Below are 26,477 nucleotides of genomic sequence, written 5' to 3' on the forward strand. Positions count from 1 at the left end.
CTCATGAAACCCGGGCCGCCGAAGTGGAGTGTATGAGCTCACCCACTATGCTACTGGGCCGACCCCAGATTTTACATTTTTAAATGATAGTTGAAGAGGTACGTTGACCTCTTAAATTGAGAAAGTAGATTAAAAGTTTCAAAATCTCCTTTTAGTTTTTGGCCATAGGTATTGTTCTAATATATCAAAGGAAATTATTCTTTAAACACAAAGTATCTTTTCACCTATCTGATGATTTTTCTATTTTCTTGTGCTCCCCGTGAGAAGTGTCTACTTTCCTAATAGTGAATGCTGAAATTGATTCTGTCTGAAATTCCAAATCTGTCATGTCAAGATGAAGGCTTTATTGAAAAAAATTAGATTTAGCCATAAATTCTCCTATTTAATGGTTCCATGGGGATTCCTTGTGAAGAAGATGGAGACGGTTACAATTGTCTCAGCAACTTCCCATCTGTGCCAAAAGGAATTCTTAAAAATGTTTTGCATAATAATTAAAAGGTAGTCACAAGAGCATCCTCACTTTTTACCTGGAAGGGGTGTTTTTTTTATAGTGGGTTGAGGGTAACTGTTCACTTGACCTTCTCTCACCTGGGACAGATTCTGTCATAGGAACACTTTCCAGAAGTATTTCCAGGATGTGCTACTCCCTGTAAGTGTCTCATGGACCATACCAGCCTCCAGTTCTTTGTCCTTGGCCTTAGGATTCTTCTGACCTCAATTGGAGAATCTTTGCTAACTTCAATGTTTATGTTTGATTGTTTATTATTAATGCCCATTGTTACTGCAATATCTTGACAAAATGTGATATTATTAATTTGCTTTGAAATTTACTCAAGTATAACTGTTACATGGAACAAATATCCTGTATGATGTTTCTAGCACATTTAATTTTTATCTCTTACTACCTGCTAAACCTCTTCTAGTTTTTCTTTCTTCTTGGTTAAAATATAGGGTGAGTCCCATGAATTTTCTGGTCATTTTCAGCAAATAAAGTTTTCTATGGTCTTTGGTCTTCCTCAAAATCTCGGTTCAGAAATTAAAGTATCTGATCCCATATAATAGTCCATACTTCCAAATTCATGTAAAGATAACATTTTCTTTTATCAAAACATATACATAAGAATATTGTTATCCTTTACTTGCCCTAAAGCACAATCACCCTGTCGAAGCAATTGCTTAATGTGTATTGTATGTTAATTCAAGGTTGCTGGACTTTATCATGATCATCAAGAACAATCATTTCAGTACCTTTTAAATACATTGCAGAAATTCGTTATGTGTTATCAACATATTATATTACAAATGTTCATGTTAATATTCCCTTGGATTTATTAGAAAAAATCCACTAACACTATTATGTACAGTCAGGGACCAATAATCATTTCCTTGGTGAGCCCGTAGCTTTCTTCTTACGCTTTGCCACAATTCATCTCTCTCTTGATTTCTTCTTCAGTTTTTCAATTTGGTTCATCTCTTCATGCCCATATTCTCTTCTCCCTCTGCTCCATGCTTTCACTCTTTTAGTGAATTTTTTTCTTTTTTAAGAATAGTGGAAAGAGAGTAAAATCAGTTCATTTTTAAGTTTACATAATTTTATTTTAAACCTCTCCTCTGTAACCGCCCTATGGATCCCATCGTTTAGAGTTCATGTGCTTATTAAAAAAAAAAAAAATAATTAGACCTTGAGAACAGTCCAGAAGGAAACATTTGGCTAACGGGAATTCAGGGACCTCATATAAAACTCACACAGCTACAGGAAGCTTCTCTCAGCTACGGAATCACTTCTGGCTTTATAGAGTGTGATTCTGTTTACTTTACTCAAGACTTTAAGATTGTTTTTAATTTGATTTGCCTATTGAGAGCAATGCTATATTTAATCAGCCCCTGTTTCCTGATTTTTTCCCTCCCTTATTCCTGAAGCTTCCCAGATGTGTACATGGCATGTTCTCACATCCTGTTACAGACATTAATATATTTCACCCTTGCAGCGTGGCCTTTACGTCTGTTCCTCCATCCAGGTATTTCAGAGTTCTCTATTATGCTGTAACCTTGGCTACTGTAAATTTACGTTAGTTCAAATCATGTCTTGTTTTAGACAAAGTGCAAACACCTTGTCTTCAGCTTTCAAGGGGGCTGTCATATAACACCAGGGGAAGCTGGCAACTTTATGGGAAACACATGTTGAACCCCCAACATTCACCAATTAATGACTGGAATGCAAAGCAATTTAAATGAGGGAAATATGCTCCAGTGTCTGAAGGAAAACAAAACAAAATAAAAGAGCAACAATAAAATTCTGTGGTTTGAAGTCAAAAGGACAGTTTCTCAAAGCTTACACAAGTGATTCGTAAAGAATAATTCCACTTCCAGTAAAAGTAAAGCCCTCTGAAAGCTGAGACCAAGAAATCTGGAAGTGGACTGTGGACGGCAGGGGAAAAGTTGGTGCAACTGAGAGCAGATCTAAGGCACCAAAATGTTCACCTTTACCCCCCCCCCCATAGCTACCAATCAGGAGAGACTATTTGTGCAAAGGTAAATTCAGGGGCAGATTAAGATTTTTGGAGATAATATCATAGAAGCACAGTCTGTTGGAACTGAAAGAACATAGAGGTCATTCATCAAAATCTCTGATTTTACAAAAGAGAAAACTGATAGATTCAGCATTAAAAGTATATGTATGTTAGAATATCTCTTAATACTACTTTCTTTGTTCTTAATCTTTATTACTTGTCCCTTGCACAAAATTTTGACACACATTCTTCCTGTTCTAGAACATTTTAACTGTGCTTACCAAGACATGATCCTACAGAGGATAAAAATTATTTTTCAGAAAATTTGGCTCCCTCTCAAACTTCCCAATGTAAAATTGTCCCAAATTGAGGGAAATTTAAAAATTTAGAAATATATCTAATTATCCATTTGAATAAAGCTACAAATGTGGTTTTTCAGACTATTTGATTATGAAATAATTTTAAAGCTTTTAGTTTTTATGATTAAAAAATACATACCTATAAAATATAGGAAAGACAAAAGCTTACAAAGAGAAGTAAAGGAAAATTATCTGACATCCAACAATACACTTTGATGCAGTTTCTCCCAGTTATTCTTATATTTATTGGAAGGATTTTCTATATACAGATTTGTAATGAACTCTATCATTTTAATTGTATCATATGAATATATCACTGTGAGTGTGTGTGAGACCGCCACCATCATTTATTCCAGTAATTTGTTTTAATGTATATAAATGATTGGTTTTAATCATTTTTACATAAAATCTTTTCCCTAAATTTGAAAGAATTATTTCTTGGGAATGATTCCTAGAAGTGCTCAAAATATGCTAACATTTTAAAGGTCAATTTGTTTTCTAAAAACCTTTCACCAACTTATCCTCTCCCGCCAGTGTATGAGACTTCCTGTCTCATGTCAGTTTTGCCAGAAATGAGTTTATAGACCATATTATCTGACCATATCAGGCTGGAAAATTCATCGGTTAATTTAAAAAGCCAATTAAGGCAGAAAGCATAAAAATGTATACGTACCTATTTTATAAATTTTATATAAACTTGGAAAGTATACACGTGCATTAACTTGTCTCTCTTTTGATTTAGAGCCAAGGACTTTTACTTGTTTAGCTCTTTGCTATCATCTCTCTTGCGTCAACCACACTTACCTTGCAATCACTATGGTTTTGTTTTTGTTCTTTTAGAGTGAAGCAAGAAATCAAGGACACTTATGAAGCAACAGGAATGAACAAACATTTTGGCCTTTAAAGAAAAAATTTACCCTCTGTTTTTATACGGCCTCAACCAAATTGATTTTGACAGGGATTGTCTTAGGCAGTTTATCTTCACTCTTGTCAAAGCATAAAATTGAATGCATTAGTTACCTGTAAAGGGGAGGGTAAAGACAGCTCTGTGGTCTTCATAGTCTTTTTATTTGGTATTGAACGTTCCCTGTATTCCACTATTTATTTTTGGATCTTATATTATTTTGAATATAATCAGGTGAGTGATGTGATAATTATAAGTGATATGAGTGACATAATTATCATATCACTCATCTGTTAAAGTACTATCTAAGGAAGAGATTAAGAAAGTGATATCCAGTAGACCTATTCTCGTTATATTGTTGTGCAAAGAGCAGAGTCTTGACTTGGGCAGATGACTATTCTATTAGCTTTGAGTTTGTACACACTGCAAGAAGTTGTCCCTTACTTTATATCACTTATAAATACATAAAAAGCTAGCTGATAATATATATGAATTATTACTTACTGTACTATAATTTACTGTAAAAATGCTCTCTGATACAAAATGCTGTGCATAACAATGTGTATTAAAAGATCCACTCTCCACCTACATTTGGTTATGAAAGCCTGATAAGGGATCAACAGTTCATTGCAATTGTAAGTAATCAACTTAACTTGTTATACTTTCACATTTAGAAATATTTAAGGTGATTAATTTCTCTATTAAATATTGACGATTAATGTAACAGAAAGCATGTGTTATCCACAGAAATGATTCTGGAATTACTTATATTGTTAATTACTGCTAAGAGAAATGAGAAACACCTTTTCAAAAACATTTTGCCTATGATCAGACATTTTAGCTTTTTAGAGTACTTAAAATCTTCTATGCTTTACTGCTTAAGGCTGAACCATTCTATGTTTTAAAAATTCAAATCACATATTTTTAAATTCTTCTATTATTGACCAAGGTTACCTGTTAGTGATAAGGATGTGAGATGAATAGAAATATGACGTTTAGTGTTATATGGATCCAAAATTTTAATTTTATTTATTTTTCTTCATTTGTGCTTTATTTGTATGAAACCCAAATGTTGAATGAGTAATAGCAATTATTTTCTCAGCAAGATCTTCTTTTAAATATTTTCAGTAATTCTTTAAGCATAAAAGAATGAAAAGAAAGTTAAGTGGCCAAAGTACTTATTCTTAGGCATTTGTAAGTATAAATTTCATTGATAATTCAGGATATTTTCTTGTAAAATTTTTCAGAAGTGTAATATATTTACTCAGACCTTTCTGAACCTGAAGTTCTGATAAATTTTTTCTCGACTTGTCTTCTATCCATGCTCTTTTTGCAAAGGGACACTCTATTATGCTATTTATTTTTATGTATCCTATGGTTCCTATCATCTTTTTTCCCCCCTGTTATTTCTGAGTAAAATGAGGAAAAGAACTCAGTGCTAAGCTATAACCAGGATCCCTGAACCTTCTCCTGCAAGAACTTCCTGTAACCTGAGAGAGTACACAGTGGGCAAAAGGCTTAGGCAGCAGAAGAGAAATTCCTGCCTTGGAGAAAGCTGCAGAGCCCTGAGAGGACTGCACCCACATTCCTAGTACCGCATCACGTGGTAACAGTCATGATGACTGTGACGGTGGTGAAGATGATGGCACTGAGGATGATGGTAACCACTGGCTCTGAGGAACTGTTTACTATATGGCAAGCCCTGAGCTAAAGGCTTACGGCATTATATCATTCACATCCTCACAACAATTCTGTGGAGGAAACATAGTTGAGAAAACTAACAATTAGAAAGATTAAGTGTGTTGCCCACTGTTTCACATGTTGCTGTTGGTAGAACCGGGAACTTTTTGGTTTACTTCTGAGACCACACTCTTCTAGTCTTCCCACTCTCACTGACTTTCACCAGATCATCCTTCTCTGCCAGGCTTTAGAAACTGGACTTCTTCCAGGCTTGGTCCTAGCTCCCCTTATTTCTCACTCTACATCTCTACAGAAAGATTTAGTTATTGACTCTGGACTAATAACTAACTTCAAAGTGCGCAAGCTTCCCTAGATTTTGTCTCTTGAGCTTCAAGTGGATATATCTATTGTCATTGAGGAGACAGAATAGATAGAAGGTCCCAGAACTTCTGAAAATGTTACCTTATGGGACAAAGAGACTACATTTGTGGTGAAGTTAAGAATCTTGAGAGGGGAAGATTATTCTGGATTACCTGAGTGAGCCCAATGTAATCATAAGAGTCCTTAAATGAGGGAGGCAGGCAAGAGTGTCCAAGTCAGAGAGAAGAATTGGGACGATGAAAGCCGAGTTGGAGTGACACACTTTGAAGATGGACGAAGGACCATGAACTGAGGAACACTATGCACGTGTCAGGGCAGGGAGTATATGGGAAATTTCTGTACTTCCCTCTCAATTCTGTTGTAAACCTAAAACTGTCCTGAAAAATAGAATAAAGTCTTAAAAGATATTCAAGAGGGAATTTATATCTAAAAATGTTTTAGGGGCTGCCCTGGTGGTGTAGTGGTTAAGTTCGTGTGCTTCCCCGCGGGGGCCTGGGGTTCACGGGAGTTTCTCTGCCATGACTTGTTTTTCTGAAGATTAAAAATTTTACAGTAACTACATCCTCCTAGAGGTATTTGCCAGTATATTACTAGAGTCATTGTTATTTGGATTTTCCCATGGAAATATATTAGAGAAGGAGCAAGGTAGAAATAGGAATCTAAAGAATCTACCTTAGAATTATCTACTTAAAAAAAAAATTGGCAATGACTGTAAGCAATGTTCCTACTCAAGTGGCTCTGAGTCATTAGCCACCGTTATAGTCTCATGTTTAGGATACCTGAAATGTTAAATGAAGTGGGATGTGGTGAGAAGTGCTATGTTTGGATGTACGCCTATTTCCTGGAATTTACCCTGCATCAGCTATGAAAGAGATCCAAAGGTTTAAGTTTATTTGCAGATATAGCAAACTCTGGCCAACATCTGATCCAGTTGTCTATGGTCAAAGTACATGATTCTTTTCTTTCTCTTTCTTTCCTTCTTTCTTTCCTTCTTTCTTTCCTTCTTTCTTTCCTTCTTTCTTTCCTTCTTTCTTTCCTTCTTTCTTTCTTTCTTTCTTTCTTTCTTTCTTTCTTTCTCTCTCTCTCTCTTTCTTTCTTTCTTTCTTTCCCTCTTTCGTTCTTTCTTTCTTTGTTTCCTTCTTTCTTTCCTTCCTTCCTTCCTCCCTCCCTCCCTCCCTCCCTTCTTTCCTTTTTTCTTCCTTTCTCTCTCTCTGTTCCTTCCTTCCTTTCTTCCTTCTTTCCTTCTTTCCTTCCCTTCTTCCTTCTTCTTTTCTCTCTCTTTCTACCTCTTCTCCCTTCCCTCCCTCTCTCCCTCTTTTTCTTCTTTTTATTAAAATTTCAGGCTGGAACACAATGTTAGCAATATTACCTTTTTGAGGCATTTTTTTATAAAAGGATAATTTAGAGGTTGTTATAGATTTGAATGAAATAGATGTTTTATTATATTGTTAATTTTATTTTTTGCTGTAAATTTCTAACTTGTAATGAAGTAATCACTTCAGTGTGTCACTGTGAGTAGTTTATTCCTTTTTGTGTGCAGCAAAGGTGTTAAATTGTCATTTATCAGAATCTTGGTCAATTGACATGATAATAATACTACAGGAGTTAAGGTAAAAAAATTGTAATTAGAGCTCTACAGGTAAAGAATGCTGGAACTAACAGAAAAGTAGTAGAATCCTATGATTTGTCCTTGTTCTTATAATTCTTCTGCATTTTTGTGGAAATTTTAGTTAATTTATATCACTATTATTTGGTAGAGAAAATGACTTTTTTTCTTTCAGTTTTTATTGTATTATTTTTATGTTTCCAGAGTTAATTAGCATTTATTATTATTATTTCTTGGAGAAATAAAATGAAAGTATTTGACACATGGCCTTTTTAATGGTTTGCTCTATTTCCAGAGTTTCAATTCTAAGTTTCACAGTCCACCTCCTTATTAGCAGATATCTGTATGTATTTTTAAACACTTCTTGACTCCTACTACTGTTGACTGACTTTTCTCTAAATATATAAACCAGCTGTATCAATGAATTTAATTTATATTTGTTTTCTAGTTTCCTATTTTGAGGTGCTGTATTAGAAACTCTTCAGAACTCATATTTCTATAAACTGGAGGCATACCTGACAAATCATGGAAGCTATTAAACAGGAATAAGGATTTTTTGTAAGATCCTATTTAACTCTTAGGCCTATACATTAATTATACATAGATATTACAGTTTTGTAAGAGAATACTTCTCAGTTATTCCATTGACATTTTGATTTAATTTTGGATTATTAAAGGCCATATCCAGATTAGGATAATTTTTGAAGAGAGCATGCACACTTCTATCTTGAAAGGTTTTTTGGACAAAACTAGTAGAAATTAAAATTAAATCCTGCAACTAAAGATCGCATGCCTAAAAGTAGACTATGTTTCTTCTCCTTGACCATGAAGTATTTGACTCATAAGAAATATTACCAAACACGTTAAAAATGAAAAAAAATTCCTAAAGGCCAAGGTGTTGCTTAACATGTATCTCCATTTTATTCCTGCATTTAATTTTATATTTTGATAGATAAAATTGGGATAGATCTTGAACTATTCAAACAGCAACACTTTTGTCATTGCGTTTCATAATAACAAAATATATGGGGATTATTTGGGAAAGTTTAAGAATTTGAAGCATCTGGGAGTCTTCTAACACCTCAGAGAAATTCTACAGCAGGTTGGTTATCTTGTGTAATTGTTCCTAAGTATTCACTATAAAAATCAGATTTTCTTGCTCAAAAGTTTCCATAGCAACAGGAGGAATAAAAAGATAGGTCTCCGCTTCACTGATCCTTAGTTCTTCATAAAATATCTTCTCTTGATGCTTTCAGAAATACACATATGCCTCAGAAAAGCAATTCCCATTTTTTAAAAAAGTGATAGATTTATATGCATTAAGAATGTCTCCTTTATCCCACTACGAACAATTCCATACCCTACACACTGCACAAAGTTTACTCTTTTCTATTGATGAGATTTCCTACTTGTCGATCTCCCCCCAAATTTCCTCCATAAATTGTCTATGCACAAATCTACATTTATTGCTTCCTTAATCTCAGCTCAATACAATAGCACATGATTATCTCCATAGATACTGAAAAAGCTTTTAAGAAGATTCAACATACATTTATGATGAAAATTCTAAAGACAATAGGAATGGAGGGATATTTTCTTAACAAGGTTGTGTGTGTGTGTGTATAAGTGTGTGTATACATATATTTGTCAACTTCCACTACCATTTACCATTGCAGTAGAAATTATATTAGCCATGACAATTAAACGGGAAATCAATTAGAGACATAAGAATGGGTAAAGAAGGAATAAAATTATCTTTATTTGCAGATAATATGATAGTATATCTGGAAACTCCAGGGACTCAATGCTAAAACTAAGTCAAATATTAATTAATTGAGTGAGTTAGCAGGATATAAAATTAACATACAAAATTAATAATCTTCATATAAACAAATAATAAACAGAGGATATAATAGGAAAGACAATCTTGTTTAAGATTGTAACAAAGAAGATTAAATATATAGAATAAATTTAACAATAGAAGTGTAAAATCTATATGAGGAAAGGATTTTACAAACCCTTAGAAGATATATGAATAGACAAATAGACTAGAAAGTCCAAAATTAGACTTAAATACACATGGAAATTCATTGTATGACAAACTGACATTTCAGTTTACTGGGGTAAAGATTGACTCATTAACAAACGTGCTAGGACAAATAGCTAGCCATTTGAAAAAAGTTAAAATTAAATCTCTATCTCACACCATATGTAAGAGTAAACTGGCAATGGATTAAGTATCTAAATGTAAAAAATGAAGCCATGCATGTACTAGAAAGGAACATTGGTGAATTTCTCCTTAGTCTCAGTGTAGGAAAGGTCTTTGTAAATGTGATTCCAAATGCAAAGGAAATAAAATAAAAAATTATTACATTTAACAACATAAAATAAAAATGGCTGCATAAAAAAACTTGAAACAAAGAAGTATAACTGACTACCTTGTAGAGAATATTTGCAATACATCAAAGAGGCAAAGGACAAGTGTCCCTTTACAAGCAAAGGGACAAAGGACCAAAAACCTGATAGAAAAATGAGAAAAAGATATGAGCATAAAATAATTCATGAAAAATAAAAGATTGTCCTCAAATTTATAAAAAATATTCCAATAGATCATAATTAAGGAAATAACCATTAAAGATGCTGAAATATTATTGTCTGATGTGCAAAAATTATATACATAGATATTAGGTTCTCTCAGCAAGGCTGTGGGGAAACACAAATTCTCAAATATTGCTAATGGGAATGCACACTGGTCAAACTCATCTGTAGGAAAATTTGATAATATTTAAAACTACATATGTACCCACCATTCAACCCAGAAATTTCTAGAAATATACACTAAAGAGACACCTTCAATAATAAGACTACATATATGTACAAGGTTATTCATTGCAGCATTATTTGTTATTGCAAAATATTGAAAACAACTAAATACTCATGTACAGGAAAGTGAGTAGGTAAAATGTGGTCCATCCAAATAATGGGGTACTGTACAACTGAAGAAAACAATAAGGAAGATCTGTATGAACTGACATGGAGTGATTTGCAGGACATATTTTTAAGTGAAAAAAGCAAATTACAAAAGAAACTATAGTGTACAATCCTTCATATAAGAAATGAGGAGATATAAGAAAATACACACATACTTGCCCATTTGTGTGAAATAAATACAGGAACGATAAATCAAGAACTAAACAGATTGTTTAGCTACAGAAGATAGGTAAGAAAAAGTTGGAAAGGAGAAAGGAGTAGGAACAGGGATAAGGAGGGAGTAACATTCCTTCGAATGTATTTGTTTGTATATCTCTGATTCTTAGACATATAGCAACGTTTCATAGATACATCAACTACTCAAAAATTAGACAAACTGATATGTGGGTGGAGCCCATGTGGAATAGAAACATTAACAAATGAACCAAACTGAATTGAAAATGAAAAATCTAACCACATTTAAGGAGGATAGAAGAAAAGAACTAATCTGGTAACTTAGGAAACATTGACTGCTTTTAAGAAGGTCAAAGATATGAAAGAACTTTACATAACTGCTCTAGTTGGTAAAGGTGTTTCTTACAGGCGTATGGGTTAGCAATTCTGAAACTGTGTAACGTGCGTACTAAAACTGAAAAAACCAAGTAAATATATTGCATGCAACTACAGCTGGATCTCTCACCCTTGGAGAAAGAAATTAAACATAAGAAAGGGCAAAAGCTCAAATAAACACTGTGATCTTTGATTGGAATAAGTTATCAGTATAAATTCATTGAATAATTATACAAATAAATTGGTATAGATTATAGAAATTTGCATAAATGATAGAAATATAGATGTCAGTGTATGCGCAGGTTACCATCTATAGGTATGTTCCTCACCTCTATTGGTTGAAGGGACTAGAAGTAATAACACCCAGCAGCAACGAGCACACTTATAACCCAGATTTTGGAAGTACAGTCATGTTTCACTTAATGACAGCTCAGTCAATGACGGATCACATATACCATGGTGGTCCCATAAGATTAGTATTACATAGCCTAAATGTGTACGAGGCTATACCATCTAGGTCTGTGTAAGTACACCTGATGATGTTTGCTCAAGGATGAAATTGCCCACAACTCATTTCTCAGAATGTATCTCCATTGTTAAGCATACATGACTGCACTTAATAAAGGATGGGAGCTTGTCTAAAGGACACAGAAGCCATCTGAAAGGAGTTCTAATGGCCAAAGCTGGAACAGTTTGATCAAAAAAATAATGATGATCATATTGCATTTTAACTCACATGATAAAGTAAATATTCAAGAGACCATTTGATATGAACAAATAGTTGAATAATTACATAAAAGGGGGATAAGGAATATTTCTTCCTTATAGAAGAATTCCAATTAATAAATGTAGATGGAGAGAAGGAAATAGAAAGTCACCATTAGACAAACACTGTGGTAATAGTTTGGCAAACAAAATCCATGGGTGGATGCTAAATTCATTTGGCAAAAGTTTGAAGAGAAACAGGATACTTACATAGTGCCAAAGACATCTCTCCAGATGTTTATAAGGAAAAACTAGTAACTTTTTAGAATAGAAACCCAGCAGACACCACTTTATCCAAATCAACAACCCATTACTAGCACTAAGTATCAATACATCATACACTCAGAAGCATATGGCATCATGTTTATGATAGTCTTGTCAAAAAAATGCACTTTTTTTGTGTTGCTAAGATTTGCCCTGAGCTAACATCTGTTGCCAATCTTCCTTTCCTTTTACTTGAGTAAGATTCACCCTGAGCTAACATCTGTGCCAATCATCCTTTGTTTTGTATGTGGGTCGCTGCCACAGCATGGCCACTGACAAATGGTGTAGGTCTATGCCCTGGAACTGAACCCAGGCTGTGGAAGCAGAGAGCACTGAACTTAACCACTAGGCCACAGGGCTGACCCCTGCCTGACTTCATTGTCTCATGAGAAAGCATCAGATGAACCCAAACTGAAGAACATTTCACAAAATAACTCACCAGTATTCTTCAAAATGTCAAGGTCATGAAACGTAAAGAAAAACTAGGTAACTGCTACAGACTGGAGGAAACTAAGGGCATATCGCAAAAAAGAAAAAAAAAAAGAAACATTGGCTCCTGCATATGATCCTGGAACAGAAAAAGTACAGTAGTGGAAATGTAAGTGAAATTCAAATAAAGTAATGTCTGTACTTTAGTTAATAGTAATGTACCTGTGTTCATTTCCAGGTTTTCATAATTGGACTACGGTAATGTAAGATGCTAACCTGAGCAGAAGCTGGGGAAGAGGTATATGACAACTCTCTGTACTATTTTTGCAGCTTTTCTGTTAAGTCTAAAATTAGTTTAAAAAAAAAGTTAAAAAAGAAAAACCTCAAAAACACCCCACAAACCACATTATTGAATAAATTCTTGAAAAATTTTTTTTTCTTGATGCTACTTTGTTTACAGTATGGAATTTATGAAATTCCTCTCAATCCATAGAGAAAATCTCTCAGGAGTTGACAGTTATCTCTCTGCAACTTGCCTAGCAGCTTTGCCTTGGTGTCATTCATATTATAAAGTCCTATTTCCCTAATAATTCTGTGTGCAAAATCAAAAAATAGTTTATTATCTGTTGCTTTAAGTTTTTGTTTTAGTCATTCCAATCACTTCCCTATATAAATGAACAAATAGTATCATATTTATTTTTAGCCATATACGCATTTCTCTCTTTAGGATTTCTCTAATTTTCATGAAATAACTGGTATCTGTGTTATAGTGGCTATTTATCTCACGCTTATTAAGGCGGTTGCCATCACTACCTCCATATACGCTGTGTGTCTTGCATCAGTTTTGGGCTTTCTGTGCTTATTGTCTCTTCAAAAAGGATGTTACTATAAGAATTAGAGATGCCACTGGACTTTCTCTCAGACAACCAGCTGGTTCCTAGATCATGGAAATTCATGGCTGTTTCCTTGGGACTTACTAAACTCGTCTCTATTCATGTGTGATCCATGGAACCTCAAGTCCAGGAAGAAAAGGCTCTCTTGTTGAGTCCTTACCTGATTGTTCTTTAAACTGCATACCCAAGACATCTCTTCCAAAATAACTGCCAGATTTAGTGACAGATTGTACATTCTGTTCTTGAATACTTTGCATATTTTTACACTTGGTTCACACTGGTGTATGCTGACCAAAATGCAACAATAATTTTTGTATACCTCCTATAAAGCTATTTTTCTTTTGGTCCTAAATCATTAATTTCCAAGATTTCACAATAAGAAAACCTTCGTCACATGCATTCCTGGACATCAAAAAACAGCACCAAAAGCACAGATCTCAGAATACAATTGTATCTTCTGTAAATGTTTGTTGAATTAGTGGACAAATAACATACCTGCTTTCCAAGTTCAGTGATTACCAAAATACTAATCTTATTTTCTGTTGGAGTAGAAATAGATTCTCACTAACTGATCTTTCAGTGCAGTGGTTAGATTTTGCTAGGTTATGCTGCAGTAATAATCTCAAAATCTTAGTAGCATACAAAAACATAGATTTAATTCTCTTGGTTGCTGTACTTTGGCTAAAGCCTGCCTGTCACTCTGCCTCACTTCTCTTCACTTAAGGACCCAGGCTTGATGAGTAGCCACTCTGTAGGACAGTCTTGGCACAACAAAAAGAGCAATGACAGAACCACTTGACATTTTATAAAGTTTCTCAGAAATGGTATGCATCATTTCTACTAATATTTCTTAGCCCAAAAGTGCTACTTGGCCAAGCCTGCCATCCTGTAAGGATGGACTCAGTAGGAGAGTGGAGCCTTTGACAATAATACAATCTGCTACAGTTGCCCTCTTAATTAAATGCATTTGCTTTTCTTCTCATGCATATAAAATATACTAACCCCTTTCTAAATGAGTTAACTTAATAGCTCCATTTCCAGGATACTGTGATAGTCTTAACGTTGTCTCTATGTGGATGCTCTTTATCTGTAGACCTATTAAATATAAGGGCAATTTTTCTGCCTCCACCTCCCCCCACACACATAAAAGAGTTGAACAAATCCAGAAAACCATAATAAACACTCCTTTTCGGAAAGGAGAACAATGGAGGCACAGGGCCATCCCTAGTACAAAGCAATTCTGTAAGCCTGTTGGAAAGATAGAGGGCCCAACCCTACGGCTGGGCAATGTTCCTTGATTAAACACCAGTTCTGCTCTCTGGGACTAGCTTCCAAATCCCTGTTGCTCTCTGGCTCTTGACTCCACCTTCTGAAAGATATTATTCACCTTAACCACAAATGAGAAGATGTGAGAAAGTATGCCATTGTGAGAGAATGCAGAGATTTTTAACCTGCCTCCTGCTTATAGAAGTTTGAGGAGGGAGCATTCCAAAGGCTATTTGAAGTCTTGAATATCAGTCCCTTTTAGTTCAGGTAAGTGGTTCTTTTGACAGTGATAAACATCTCAAAAACTCAGCTGGATTTTCATCTTTGTGATTCTAGTCGGTTCTATGTGTCAATAACCTCACTCACAATTCTTTACAAGCTATGACTCAATGATAGGTTTATTAAGTTTTTCAAGTTATAGATAGCTCCATATATTGCTTTTCTAACTCTGAGTGATGATGTTTCATTTATTTCTCAGTCACAATCTCTCTTTGATATCCTGTAACTAAAATAGTGAATTATAGAATTTAACACTAATCACACGTCTTGTCTTAAAGAGTATAGGAATGGCAAGGAGAGAACAAAAATTGGCAAGTAGATATAAATAAATACATGTCAAAGCAAAGGAGGGGCATGTGTCTTCCTTAGTTCTCATGTCTGCAAGTGGCCACATGGTCACAGTTATCACAGTTGGTATTCATAACATCCCTCTTCCACGAGCCCTTCCATGCACTCTTTAGACTCAGTGTCTGATCTAGTGGGCTGATCTAAACCTCTTTACCTGGTCAAGTGATCCCAACTTTTTTTAACCTTTTATTTTGATATAATTCAACTTTACAGAAAAGTTGCAAGAATAGTACAAAAAACTCCCATACATCTTTTACCCAACTTCACTACTTATTGATATTTTCGTCCCATTTACTTTTTCATTATCTCTCTACATTTATTTGTATGTATATTACATTTTTCTGAGCCATTCGAGAGTTAAGCTGGAGACTTTATGCCCCTTTATCACTAAATACTTTAGCAGATACTCTCTAAGAACAAGGACATTCTCTTACATAACCTCGGTGCAAATGATCAAAATTAGTAAATTTATCATTGTTAAAAGACTACTAGGTGGCCCAAACTTTCAGCCCTCAAGCTCCTGTACCATTCTTGGTCTTGCTTCTTTGGCTGTCTGTATGTTACTATTAACTTTTACCATGGGATTTGCAAGTATTATAACGTACCCCAGAGAATTCCCCGGGTTGAGGACACCGGTCAGAATATTAACCTTTTTCATTGCCTGCTGGCAAAGCTATTAACTGAGGTTAACTCTGTGTGAAGAGGTTATGGTTGACATACTTTCCGCGTGTTTGGTTTCACCTGTCTAATTTTTTCATGGAGCATGTAGTAACAATATAATTAGAAAAAAAAAGTGTTTTAGAATCGTGTGCCACTACAGAATAAGTCTTGAGTCAAAAGTGAAGAAAACACAACATTGCAAATATAATAGTTTATCAGTCCAGCTCATTGTCATTACTATGTCACTACTATGCTCCCTCTGGGCAGCGGTGCATTACGACTGTCTCTTGCCCCCTCTCTCCCTACTCAGACTCAGCTCCCTCCCAGATTTTCTTGGGCTTAGCTACTTATCAAATAGCATTTCTTTTTCCATTCAGAAGCAATATTAGGCTGCATTTGACAAAGACGCTTTACTGTGAGTACAAGTTTGATGAAGTGACAAATATTTAAGGAAAATGAATTAAATGAGCATGTGTTTTTCTTTCATACGTGAGGCATCAATGGTAGAGAAAAATATCTAACTTATAAATGAAAAGTTATATGAAAAGAAAATGAGCAGTAATCTAATTGGGTTAATTAGATTATGTTACACCTATGGATCCACATTCTGGCTTCCGTATTTACTAATTATATAACTTGGGGCAAGTTGCTTAACTTTTGTGCCTCACTTTCATTTACCATGAAAATAGAATCACGATTATACTTACTGTATGTGTTTCAAAAAAGAACACATGAAATAATTTGCATATATAAGAAAAAGAGCTGACAAGAGTGACTGCACATAGTGAGTACGTATAAATGTCAGCTATTGTTAGGTTTGATGACCAAAATCACAAACCTGAGTCTTTTTAGGGATGCACGTTGGTTTACTCAGGGCTTATAAATACTCTCTTAATCACAAAACTGTTCTCTCTGGGTAAGACGCCTCAACATGTTTAAGGAGGAACAATGTGAGAATTATTGTTAAACTAGTACATGACAAAATATTTAAGAAGTGGGATATAGCGTTCCAGAAAATTGATTTAGAATGCACTGTGGTTCAAGAGCATGATACAAGGCCTCCTTTTCTTCCTCCTAACGCTCACTAGTCTCTTTCATAGGATGGGACAGAGCTGGTCCACTAAGGGCTGCATAGGCCCAACGGGATGTGAGCTGCAGATGACATCAGCTGTGACTTCCTGCATGCCCCATTCTCTGGGATTGGACTGAAGCTTTATCTTGCGAGCCTGGAGCACTTTGTCGAGGTGAACAAGTTAATGTGCAAGTGTTTCTGCTGTTTAGATTGTGCAGTTGAAGGACTAGAGGCATGTAAAGGTTAAGGACAGGGCCAAGGTTTAGTTGTGACTCAGTTTATTGGGCTATTTAACTTTATCAGAGAGATTACAAAATAAATTGTTCCTATCATCCACCCATGATAAAGCGAGGCACAGAAGGATTGCTTCTAAAGGATGTTTTGTTTTCTCCCTTGAGATGAGCTCAATTCTTGCAATGCCGTCATGTAATACACTTCCTTAACTATCCTTTGGATGAAAATAAACTTAATTTACAGGTCTTTTTTATTTCTTAATTGAAATCATTCTTCAACTACCCCATCCTTTGATCCTCAGTAATTGTCCCAGTCATTCATCTTTACAGCCTTCCCAGCCTCACTTTGCTCTTGTTTGTGGAATTCCAAAGTGACACGTTGCAGTCTCCTCAGAACATTCGATCTATGGCCAGAGGGCTGCTTCGCCTTTTGCTCAAACAATGTCAGAAACATTTATTTCAAGATCTAGTTAAAATTCCTCTGTTTTAAAAACCCTTTAGGGAAGAGTTGCTCTCTGATCAGAACTTGTTTACTTAATTTCTTTCCTACCAGTCCTTGGTTTGTTTGAATTTTCTTCCAATCTGTCTTTCCAGGAGCTGTAGAAGCAAAGAGAACTGCATTATTGATAGTTCTCGCCCTATCAAGCAGCTTTCTCTCATTTCCCTAATGTGTCAATTTTCTGGCTCCGGAAATAAAACCAAAAAAACCCACTATTTTCTTCTCTTCTATTATTTAGCTTATTTTTCTTTAGATGGTATCACATTCAAAGCCTTTATTTTATGGTTAATATCTTCAGCATAAGGGAGATGCTAGAGTAAGGGGAAAGAAGTAGGAAATAAAAAGGAAGTATGATTAGAAAAATAAAAAACTTGAAAGGAGAAGGAGAAAAGACATGCAGAGAGGTGGAATATCCTTAACGTTCCTTTACAAAGTGGGCTTAGTAACAAATGAATCAGCGTAATGCTAACAATAGCTACCCCAAAACAGAGTGGACACAAAACCTAAAACTCAGAAGTATTTTCAAAATAAGATTAATAATTGCCATCACAAAGCCACAGCAGAGTAGAAAATAAAATCCAGAATTACCTTAATTAATTAGTACTATTTCCAATTAACACATGTGTAAAGGATGATGGAAATGGAAAATCAGTTTTTGGGCACATACCATGGTAATAACTTTTGCAGGAAAGAGCCATTTCCCGCCAAATTTTCCTGCCAAAATTTGTGGGCAAAAGTATAATGAGAAACAGGATGTTTGCATACTATCAAAGTGTCTCCACACAAAATATACTTACAAAGAGAAAAACTGTAACTGCAGTTGAGAAACTTGGTGGGTATCACCTTAGCCAAGTTGTCAGCTACCATCCCCAGTAAGGAGACCTGTAAATACTATGCACCTCTTAATCTGATGCAGTGAGAAGAACACAGAACCTCTTCTGTGGTATTTTTGCAAAAAAATGCAACTTAAACTTAAATGTGAGGGAATATCGGACAAACCCAAATGAAGGACAATATATAAAATTGCTGCCCAATATTCTTCCAAAGTGTCAAAGTCATGAAAGACAGGAAGGTTAGGAACTGTCACGGATTTGCCGGATGTTAAGGAGAGCTGATGACTAAATGTGTTATCTAAATGTGCTGATAACTAAATGCACTGTGTGATCTTGATTAAATCCTGGATCAGAGAAAGGACTTTAATGGGACAAATGGCGAAATGTGAATAAAGTCTATAGATTAGTTAATAATATCTTATTACTGTTAATTTCCTGGGTCTTGATAACTGTAATATGGTTTTCTAAGATGTTAGTATTTGAGGAAACTGGGTAAAGGATATATGCAAATTATTTGTAACATTTTCAACCATTTCATAAGTCTGAAATTATTTCAAAATAAAGTTTAAAAAAATGGAAAGACAGTCTTTATGAGCACACACGATCTCCAATTAAAAATTTGAGGGTTTGAAGATAAATTCAGGATCTCCAAATAAAACTTTCAGAAAGGGCCTCTTTCTTGTTTTATTAGTTACAAAGTAATAAAGCAGATGTCCAGTCAGCAAAGAATGAGTTCTTTTGGTGTGTATTTAACTAATGAAGATTATATAGTTTATGAAGTGACTGCAGAGCTCCAATGGTCTTGGATGACACTTGGTGACCCTTTTGTGTTTATTTTGAGGTTATTTTGTTTTCTGCATGACACTAAATTGGAAGTTTAAAATTTTATTTTCAGCCCAGAAGAAAAGAAGTTATCAAATTGCTTATGATTAACAGCAAACCAATGTGGGCCCACTCACCCATGCCTTTACCCTAATCTCTTCCTAAAATAGAAAACACACACACATACCCCAAACATTCGGTTGCTTGTATTCAAACTACATTATGAAAGGTGTGACACTCAGATTTTGTACTCAGACTGACTCAAAAGGAAGATACCAAGCTATTTTTACTAAAAAAAACACTATTATAGTTTTAAAGTTGGTTCCAGAACTTAGAATTTAAACTGTAAAAACTCCTACAGTGTAGTTATAACTTGTGGTTGTAGTTGCAGGTATAACTTAGTTCTTTATAAGTAATCCATATCTAGGAAAATACTCTAGGGTATTTCTTAAATATGACTTTTTTTTTTTCTTTTTTTACAATTTGGGCAAAATGATTCAGATTTTATAAGTGTAAGTAAAATAACCCTGTAAAGTTTATTCTCTGGAGTTGTAGGTTTAAGATGGTCACTCATTCCTTGATAAACCTTCTGTCGTGAGGTGGCATCTATACCCCATATCTTCTGTCTTGCGTCTGAAGGGATGTCGTACCTGATTCTTAAGATCTTGGTAGCTTCCGCTTCTTTTTTCTTAGAATACTCACTGTTGAAGTCTGAGACACCACATAAGAGAGCAACTACCCACTGGAGAGATAATGTGAAGAAACTTTGAGAATTACATGGGGAAAGAGAGTGGACCACCTCAGCCCAATCTTCAAATCACGCCCATCAATGTGTCAGATGTGAGTAAAGCCTTCTTGGACCCTCCAGACTACCAACTGCCAGCTGAATGCCATGAAGTGACCCCAGTTGACCCCCGGAGCAGTAGAATCACTTAGCTGAGACCTATCCAAATTCTTGGCCCAAAGATCTTGAACATAGAAAAAGGATTATTGCTTTGATCCAGTAATTTTAGGATGGCTTATTACACAGCTATAGATAACCAGAACACATGGATGTGAGGAATGCCATTTGGTGGGTGTGCTGGAGACTGAAGCTACCTGTCCCATTCTCACCTTAATCTTAAAATCTGAATCAAGCTAAACAACAAAAGATCTGAACAGAGATTTCTCCAAAGAAGATATACAGATGGCCAACAGGCATATGAAAAGATGCTCAACATCATTAGCTATCAGGGAAATGCAAATCAAAACTACAATGAGGCATCACCTCACTCTGGTAAGAATGGTTATAATTAACAAGACAGGGAACAACAAATGTTGGAGAGGATGTGGAGAGAAGGGAACCCTTGTTCACTGCTGATGGGAGTGCAAACTGGTGCAGCCACTATGGAAAGCAGTATGGACTATCCTCAGAAATTAAGAATAGATCTACCATATGATCCAGCTATCCCACTACTGGGTATTTATCCAAAGAACTTGAAACGCAAAGGCATAAAGATACTTGCACCCCTATGTTCATTGCAACATTACACACAATAGCCAAGACTTGGAAGCAACCTAGGTGCCTATCAAGGGATGAATGGATAAAGAAGATGTGGTATATATACACACAATGGAATACTACTCAGCCATAAGAAATGATGAAATCCTGCCATTTGCGACAACATGGATGGACCTTGAGGGTATTATGCTGAGTGAAATAAGTCCGAGAGAAAAAGTCGAATACTGTATGATCTCACTCATAAGTAGAAGATAAAAACAATGACAATCAAACACATAGCAATGGAGATTGGATTGGTGGTTACCATAAGGGAAGGGGGGAGGGCAAAAAGGGTAGTTAGGCTCACATGTGAGGGGATGGACTATAATTAGTTTTTGGGTGGTGAACATGATGTAATCTACACAGAATTCGAAATATATTACGATGTACATCCAAAAGCTATATAATGTTATAATCCAATGTTACTGCAATTAAAAAATATTTATACACACACACACACACAAAATCTGAATCAAAAATACATCGTACCAGGGACTGGTCCCATGGCGGAGTGGTTAAGTTCAGCACGCTCCCCTTTAGTGGCCCAGATTTGCAGGTTTGGATCCCAGGCATGGACCTATACTACTTGTCAGCCATGTTGTAGGGGTGACCCACATATAAAGTAGAGGAAGACTGGCAACAGATGTTAGCTCAGGGCTAATCTTCCTCAGCAAGAAAAGAAAAGAAAAGAAAGGAAAAAAAAATACATTGTACCAATATGCCGAGTTTAAGGACGATAATTCCTAGCCTCCTTTGAAGGTCTATATGGTCAAGTGACAAAAATTTCCCCAGAAATATAACTGGAAACACTGCTTGCACACTGGAAAATGTCCTTAGACCATTTCTCCTTCTTTCTTTTCTGGACTAGAATGTGAATGTGATTATTTGTGGTATAGCTATCATCTTGGAACATGAAGAGGAGGACTGCACCCTCAAGGGGCTGGAGTTTAGTGTTGTCAGGATAGTGAAGTTTTGTGATTTCAAGAAGCTAGTGAACTTATTTTTCATGAATGAAAAGCACATATTATGTTGTATATTACTTTACAATTTTTGATATACGGAGTTGAGGCCAACCAATGCAGTGGGCAATTAAAGTAAGATAATAGGGAAGGCAATAATTTATTTCAAAGAATGTTAATAAGACAGAAACATCTTATTGGCTAAGCCTCAATATTCCAATATTCAATTATAATACAGGGGAATACTTTATTTGTCCATCTCCATCATTAGCCAAGATCCAGATGTTGCATGACCCATCCCAGTGTATGTTTGCCAATTCGTAGCCATTTAGTTTATCTAATTGTGGTTGTAATTTCTACTTTAAAAAATTAAATATTTAATTATATAAAAAATGTAGAGTAGTATAACAAACAACAATATACCCAACCTAACCAAAGAAATACCAATTACAAATGCAACTGAAACACTTTGTATAGCTCTCCTCAGTTGCATTGCATTTCTTGCCTATAACCACTATTGTGAATTTGGGTTATATCATCCCTATTTATACCGCATACTTTATTCTATATGCATTGTTCTTAGTTATTATGTATTTTTTATTTCCGTGGTTTAAAATTTCATAAAAATATTGTCATACTGTATGTATCCCTCTGTAACTTTTATTATTCTAACGTGACATTTTGGAGATTTCTCCATAGATACATGTAGCAGTGGCTTATTATTTTCACGGCTGTATAGTATTTCACTGTTCGAATATCCTGAAGCATATTATTTCACTTTATCACCAATGAATATTTATGTTTTAGATTTGTTGCTATTTTAAACCACGAAAAGATTCTTGTATAAGTGTCCTTCTGTGGACTATGTTCATGTACTACTAAATCAGCCCTGTTGTGTCCTCCAACCCCAAAGATTGCATTCATTTCCTCTATTTTTTCTTTAGGTCTTGGATGAAAGATTGGGAGATGAGGTGAATTGGTGGGAAGGATGATTTCAGGAATCCTGTCTTCTAATGTTGAATTTGGCAGAAATCAACAATCCAATTCAGGATAAAGCCCAGGAAATCTGGTACCTGGAATAAAAATGTAAAACTTGGGTCTGTGTGGAGCATTCAAATCCTGTTTTACTTTGTCTTAGTTTAGATTCTCTAATCGCTCAAAATCTAAGAATGAGAAAAGGGTAAGAGTAGTAGGCAGTGGATTACTCTAGTGATTGTGAATTACTTGCTCAGGAAGTTAGGTCTTCTGATTGCTCAATTACGTGGAATCAATCAAATTTTCCCAAGCCATTTTTATGGAATGGTCTTTTATGTTCTTAATGTTAGTGTTTTTGAAAAACTGAATGGTGATCAGAAAATTTCAATGTGATATTTAGAAGGCTTTGAGGATGAAAAGATATTTGTCATATTTTCAACACCAGCTCGCGGAAAATGTAGACTTTCAGAGTCTGCGGAGCGCTGATGTGAGTCAACGTAGGGTAAAGTAAATACTTAGCTAGGAAAATGTCTTCAGATTCAGGTCTGTGCTGGTTTTACTTTTCCGTAATCATCTTCTTAGGAAATATAATTGCTTTGTGTCTGCTTACGTTAAACTCAGTTCTTACATCAAGCATTTGTTCCTTCGTGCGAGGTTTACCCGGACGATGTACAGCATGTGCCATGCCATGAATAATGGATGATAACCTACAGGTTCAGAAAAATGCAGAGACGATGGAGTGTGTTGTTTCTAGACTCTCCCTGAGATTCAGAGCCATTTGCTGACTGCAAGATCTCAATTAATTTAGAAAATCCAAAATTTTATCGGTACATGGAGGCGCTAGATAGGAATACCCTCTAAAGAAAATGGATGGAGAAGTTGCCTTGGGGAAGAGAACCAGATGGACCATGTGGCTTTTACTTAGTCTTAAAGGTACAGAAGAAAGAAGCAAGCCTTTAGGATCCTACTCACTTGATTTGTAGGTTAGTGTTCTTGAGATTCTTTGACTGTTGCAATTTGACTTTCTTTTTATTTTTTCTTTAAGCTTGGTGCTAGCTATAGAACAGATGGTGAAGGGAGAAGAGAATTTACTCAAGTCTGTTTCATAGTTCCCTCAGCCACACTAACTCATTCAAAATGGATTCACTCCTCTACCATAATATTTTTAACTTCTTTATATAAAAAGTCAATAAATGTCCTGATTTTTAAACTGGAATACTAAAATCTACCACATAATAATATACCATATAAGAAAAATTTTCTGCACGTTCCAGGATTCTTTGAACTCCTATTCCCAAGGGGAGGTTTGGCTTATAAAGTGGAAAAAAAAAAGTTTTAGCAAAAGACTTCGTACAAAAAGTCATAGGAGAATACAGAGTGCCCCAGAACTAAATTTGTACACACATGTACTCCTGACTTGTATCCTGTTGGATGAGTTGTCAAAAAAATGGGGCATTTTTAATATACCCATAATTCTCAACATGTTTTGTCCATACAGTGTCTTTTCACTTTGTCTATTGTATATTCTTACCATCTAAAAAGATCTTATTGATCATTAATTCAAGTAAAAATGTTTGTATTGAATATGAATTTTCAAATTACACGTGTCTCTCTTATGTTGAATCATGCTGTTGGGAATCAATACGGTAGAGTTTGATATAAATGATGTTTGTGTTTTGAAGGAAGGAAGAGGCAATGGGACACGTGAATGAAGTTAATAGGACACAGGTATGATGCAGCCTCCAAGATGGCTAATTTTTGTGATGCATCAGAGACCCTTTCAGAAGCCTAAATTGGTATTCATTGCTCTCAACCTCCTGCGGTGCTAGCATCCCTACATTATTCAGTGAGCTGAATTATCAGGATAATTTGCTATAATTCAGATCAACAATTAATTAATATTGGGTAAAATTAATGTAAATGTTTGTAAGAAGCTTAAGTCAATGCCTGGCAAATAATAAGCTGTGTGTAAGTGTTTATAAATAAAATAATAAAATTAGATCTAGAGATGAAGCTGTTAGCTTCATCTGACAGCCTGAAGTCATTTTATTGACAGAAGGCTCTTTCTTCCAGCTAATATATATTAAAGTGCCTAAAATAGTGCTTGGCCTTTAAGGCGTACTCATATAGTGGAACGGCATGCATTGAAAAATATTTCATGACCCCCTTTATTTCCAGTACTTTGCATACAGTTTTTATTACTTCCTGGAATTTGCATAAACTTTTCTACTGGTCCTTTAAGGCAGGGGTTATGGTGTCTCTATCTTTATTTCTAGATCCTAGTAGAAGTCAGGAATATAGTCAGTGCTCAATAAAAATATCCTTGTATGTTAAAATGCTAAAGCTGATTTGGGAGCCCGCAAATAGATTCACCTCAACTTGTATTTAAAAAAAATTGTAATTATTGCATAAATACAGGACTGATTGCAATTTTCATTATTAGTTTTAAAAAAGGCTCATTTCTGTTACTCTGTAACGTGTTCCTTTGTCAGAAGCAATGTTGTGTGGAATAACACAATGGTATGTAAAGCATTTGTAAGTCAGTGGGTGTTGGCTTTGGCAGAAGCACTGTGGCTGGGGAGGTTAATTCCATACCCAGAATAAATACCTGTTCCACTGAGAACAAAGTGCAGTCCCTTCCACGGTGGAAGTAGTTCTATATCGTCAGGTACCACTCAGTTCTTTATGGGCAGCTAAGGTCAAATGGTAACTTGGTGGTTCATAGTCAAGTGTTCAGTCTTTACTAAGACCCAGTAGCAACCCTGAAGGTATTTTTCAAAATGAGAATAGCTGTTTATAAAAGATAGCAGAGCATTATTCAAAAATCTTCAGGTTTTGGGGCTGGCCCCGTGGCCAAGTGGTTAAGTTCGCGCGCTCTGCTGCAGGCAGCCCAGTGTTTCGTTGGTTCGAATCCTGGGCGCGGACATGGCACTGCTCGTCAGACCACGCTGAGGCAGCATCCCACATGCCACAACTAGAGGAACCCACAACGAAGAATACACAACTATGTACTGGGGGGCTTTGGGGAGAAAAAGGAAAAAATAAAATCTTTAAAAAAAAAAAAAAAATCTTCAGGTTTTTTGCTATGATTCACCTGTAGGAACCTCTCATGACTCCAGACTTCACAATCTGCCACATACACTTGAAGTGTCATTGGACCTGTGGTTTACACAGCCCAAATGGCTGAGCAAAATGCATGGTAGCCTGGACATATTGGATATCCTTCTCTTGTTTGGGACCCCACTCAAAGCTGGCAGATTTTGGAGTTACTTAGTAAATGAATTGGAGTGAGTATCCAAGTGAGGTATATATCTCAAAATCCAAACAAGCCTACTAGATATTGTTCTTCTTGGTTTGGGTAGAAGAACCTAATCCTTCACTTTGGAAGAATATCTCAATTTGCCCCAGATCAATAAACCCCTAATATTTCACCAAGGTGGCAGGTCCCTGAAATTTTGTGGGATTTGTTTCCCACCCTCTGACTTGCATGTGTCTTAATTTGTCAAAAGCATTTGCTACTGTCTAACCACTAGGTTCCATTATCATGTTATCATCAATGTAGTAATCCAATGCATTGTCCTGTGGAATGGAGAGGAAATATTCCTAAAGAGTAGACTATAACAAAGGACTGTAGAATTGTGGAAGTCCTGAGGTAAGATA

General features: G+C 35.5%; 1 long non-coding RNA gene across 1 annotated transcript; it reads left to right on the forward strand.

The window, feature by feature from the left end:
* Positions 1–4,152: 4,152 nt before the first annotated feature.
* On the forward strand, positions 4,153–24,041 carry LOC139081785 (uncharacterized). The gene is made up of 4 exons (XR_011537099.1): positions 4,153–4,408; positions 12,677–12,736; positions 16,985–17,128; positions 22,787–24,041. It is a non-coding gene; the product is annotated as an uncharacterized lncRNA (long non-coding RNA).
* The last annotated feature ends 2,436 nt before the right edge of the window (positions 24,042–26,477 follow it).

Source organism: Equus przewalskii, chromosome 2 (assembly GCF_037783145.1).
Source record: "Equus przewalskii isolate Varuska chromosome 2, EquPr2, whole genome shotgun sequence".
Classification (NCBI taxonomy): domain Eukaryota; kingdom Metazoa; phylum Chordata; class Mammalia; order Perissodactyla; family Equidae; genus Equus; species Equus przewalskii.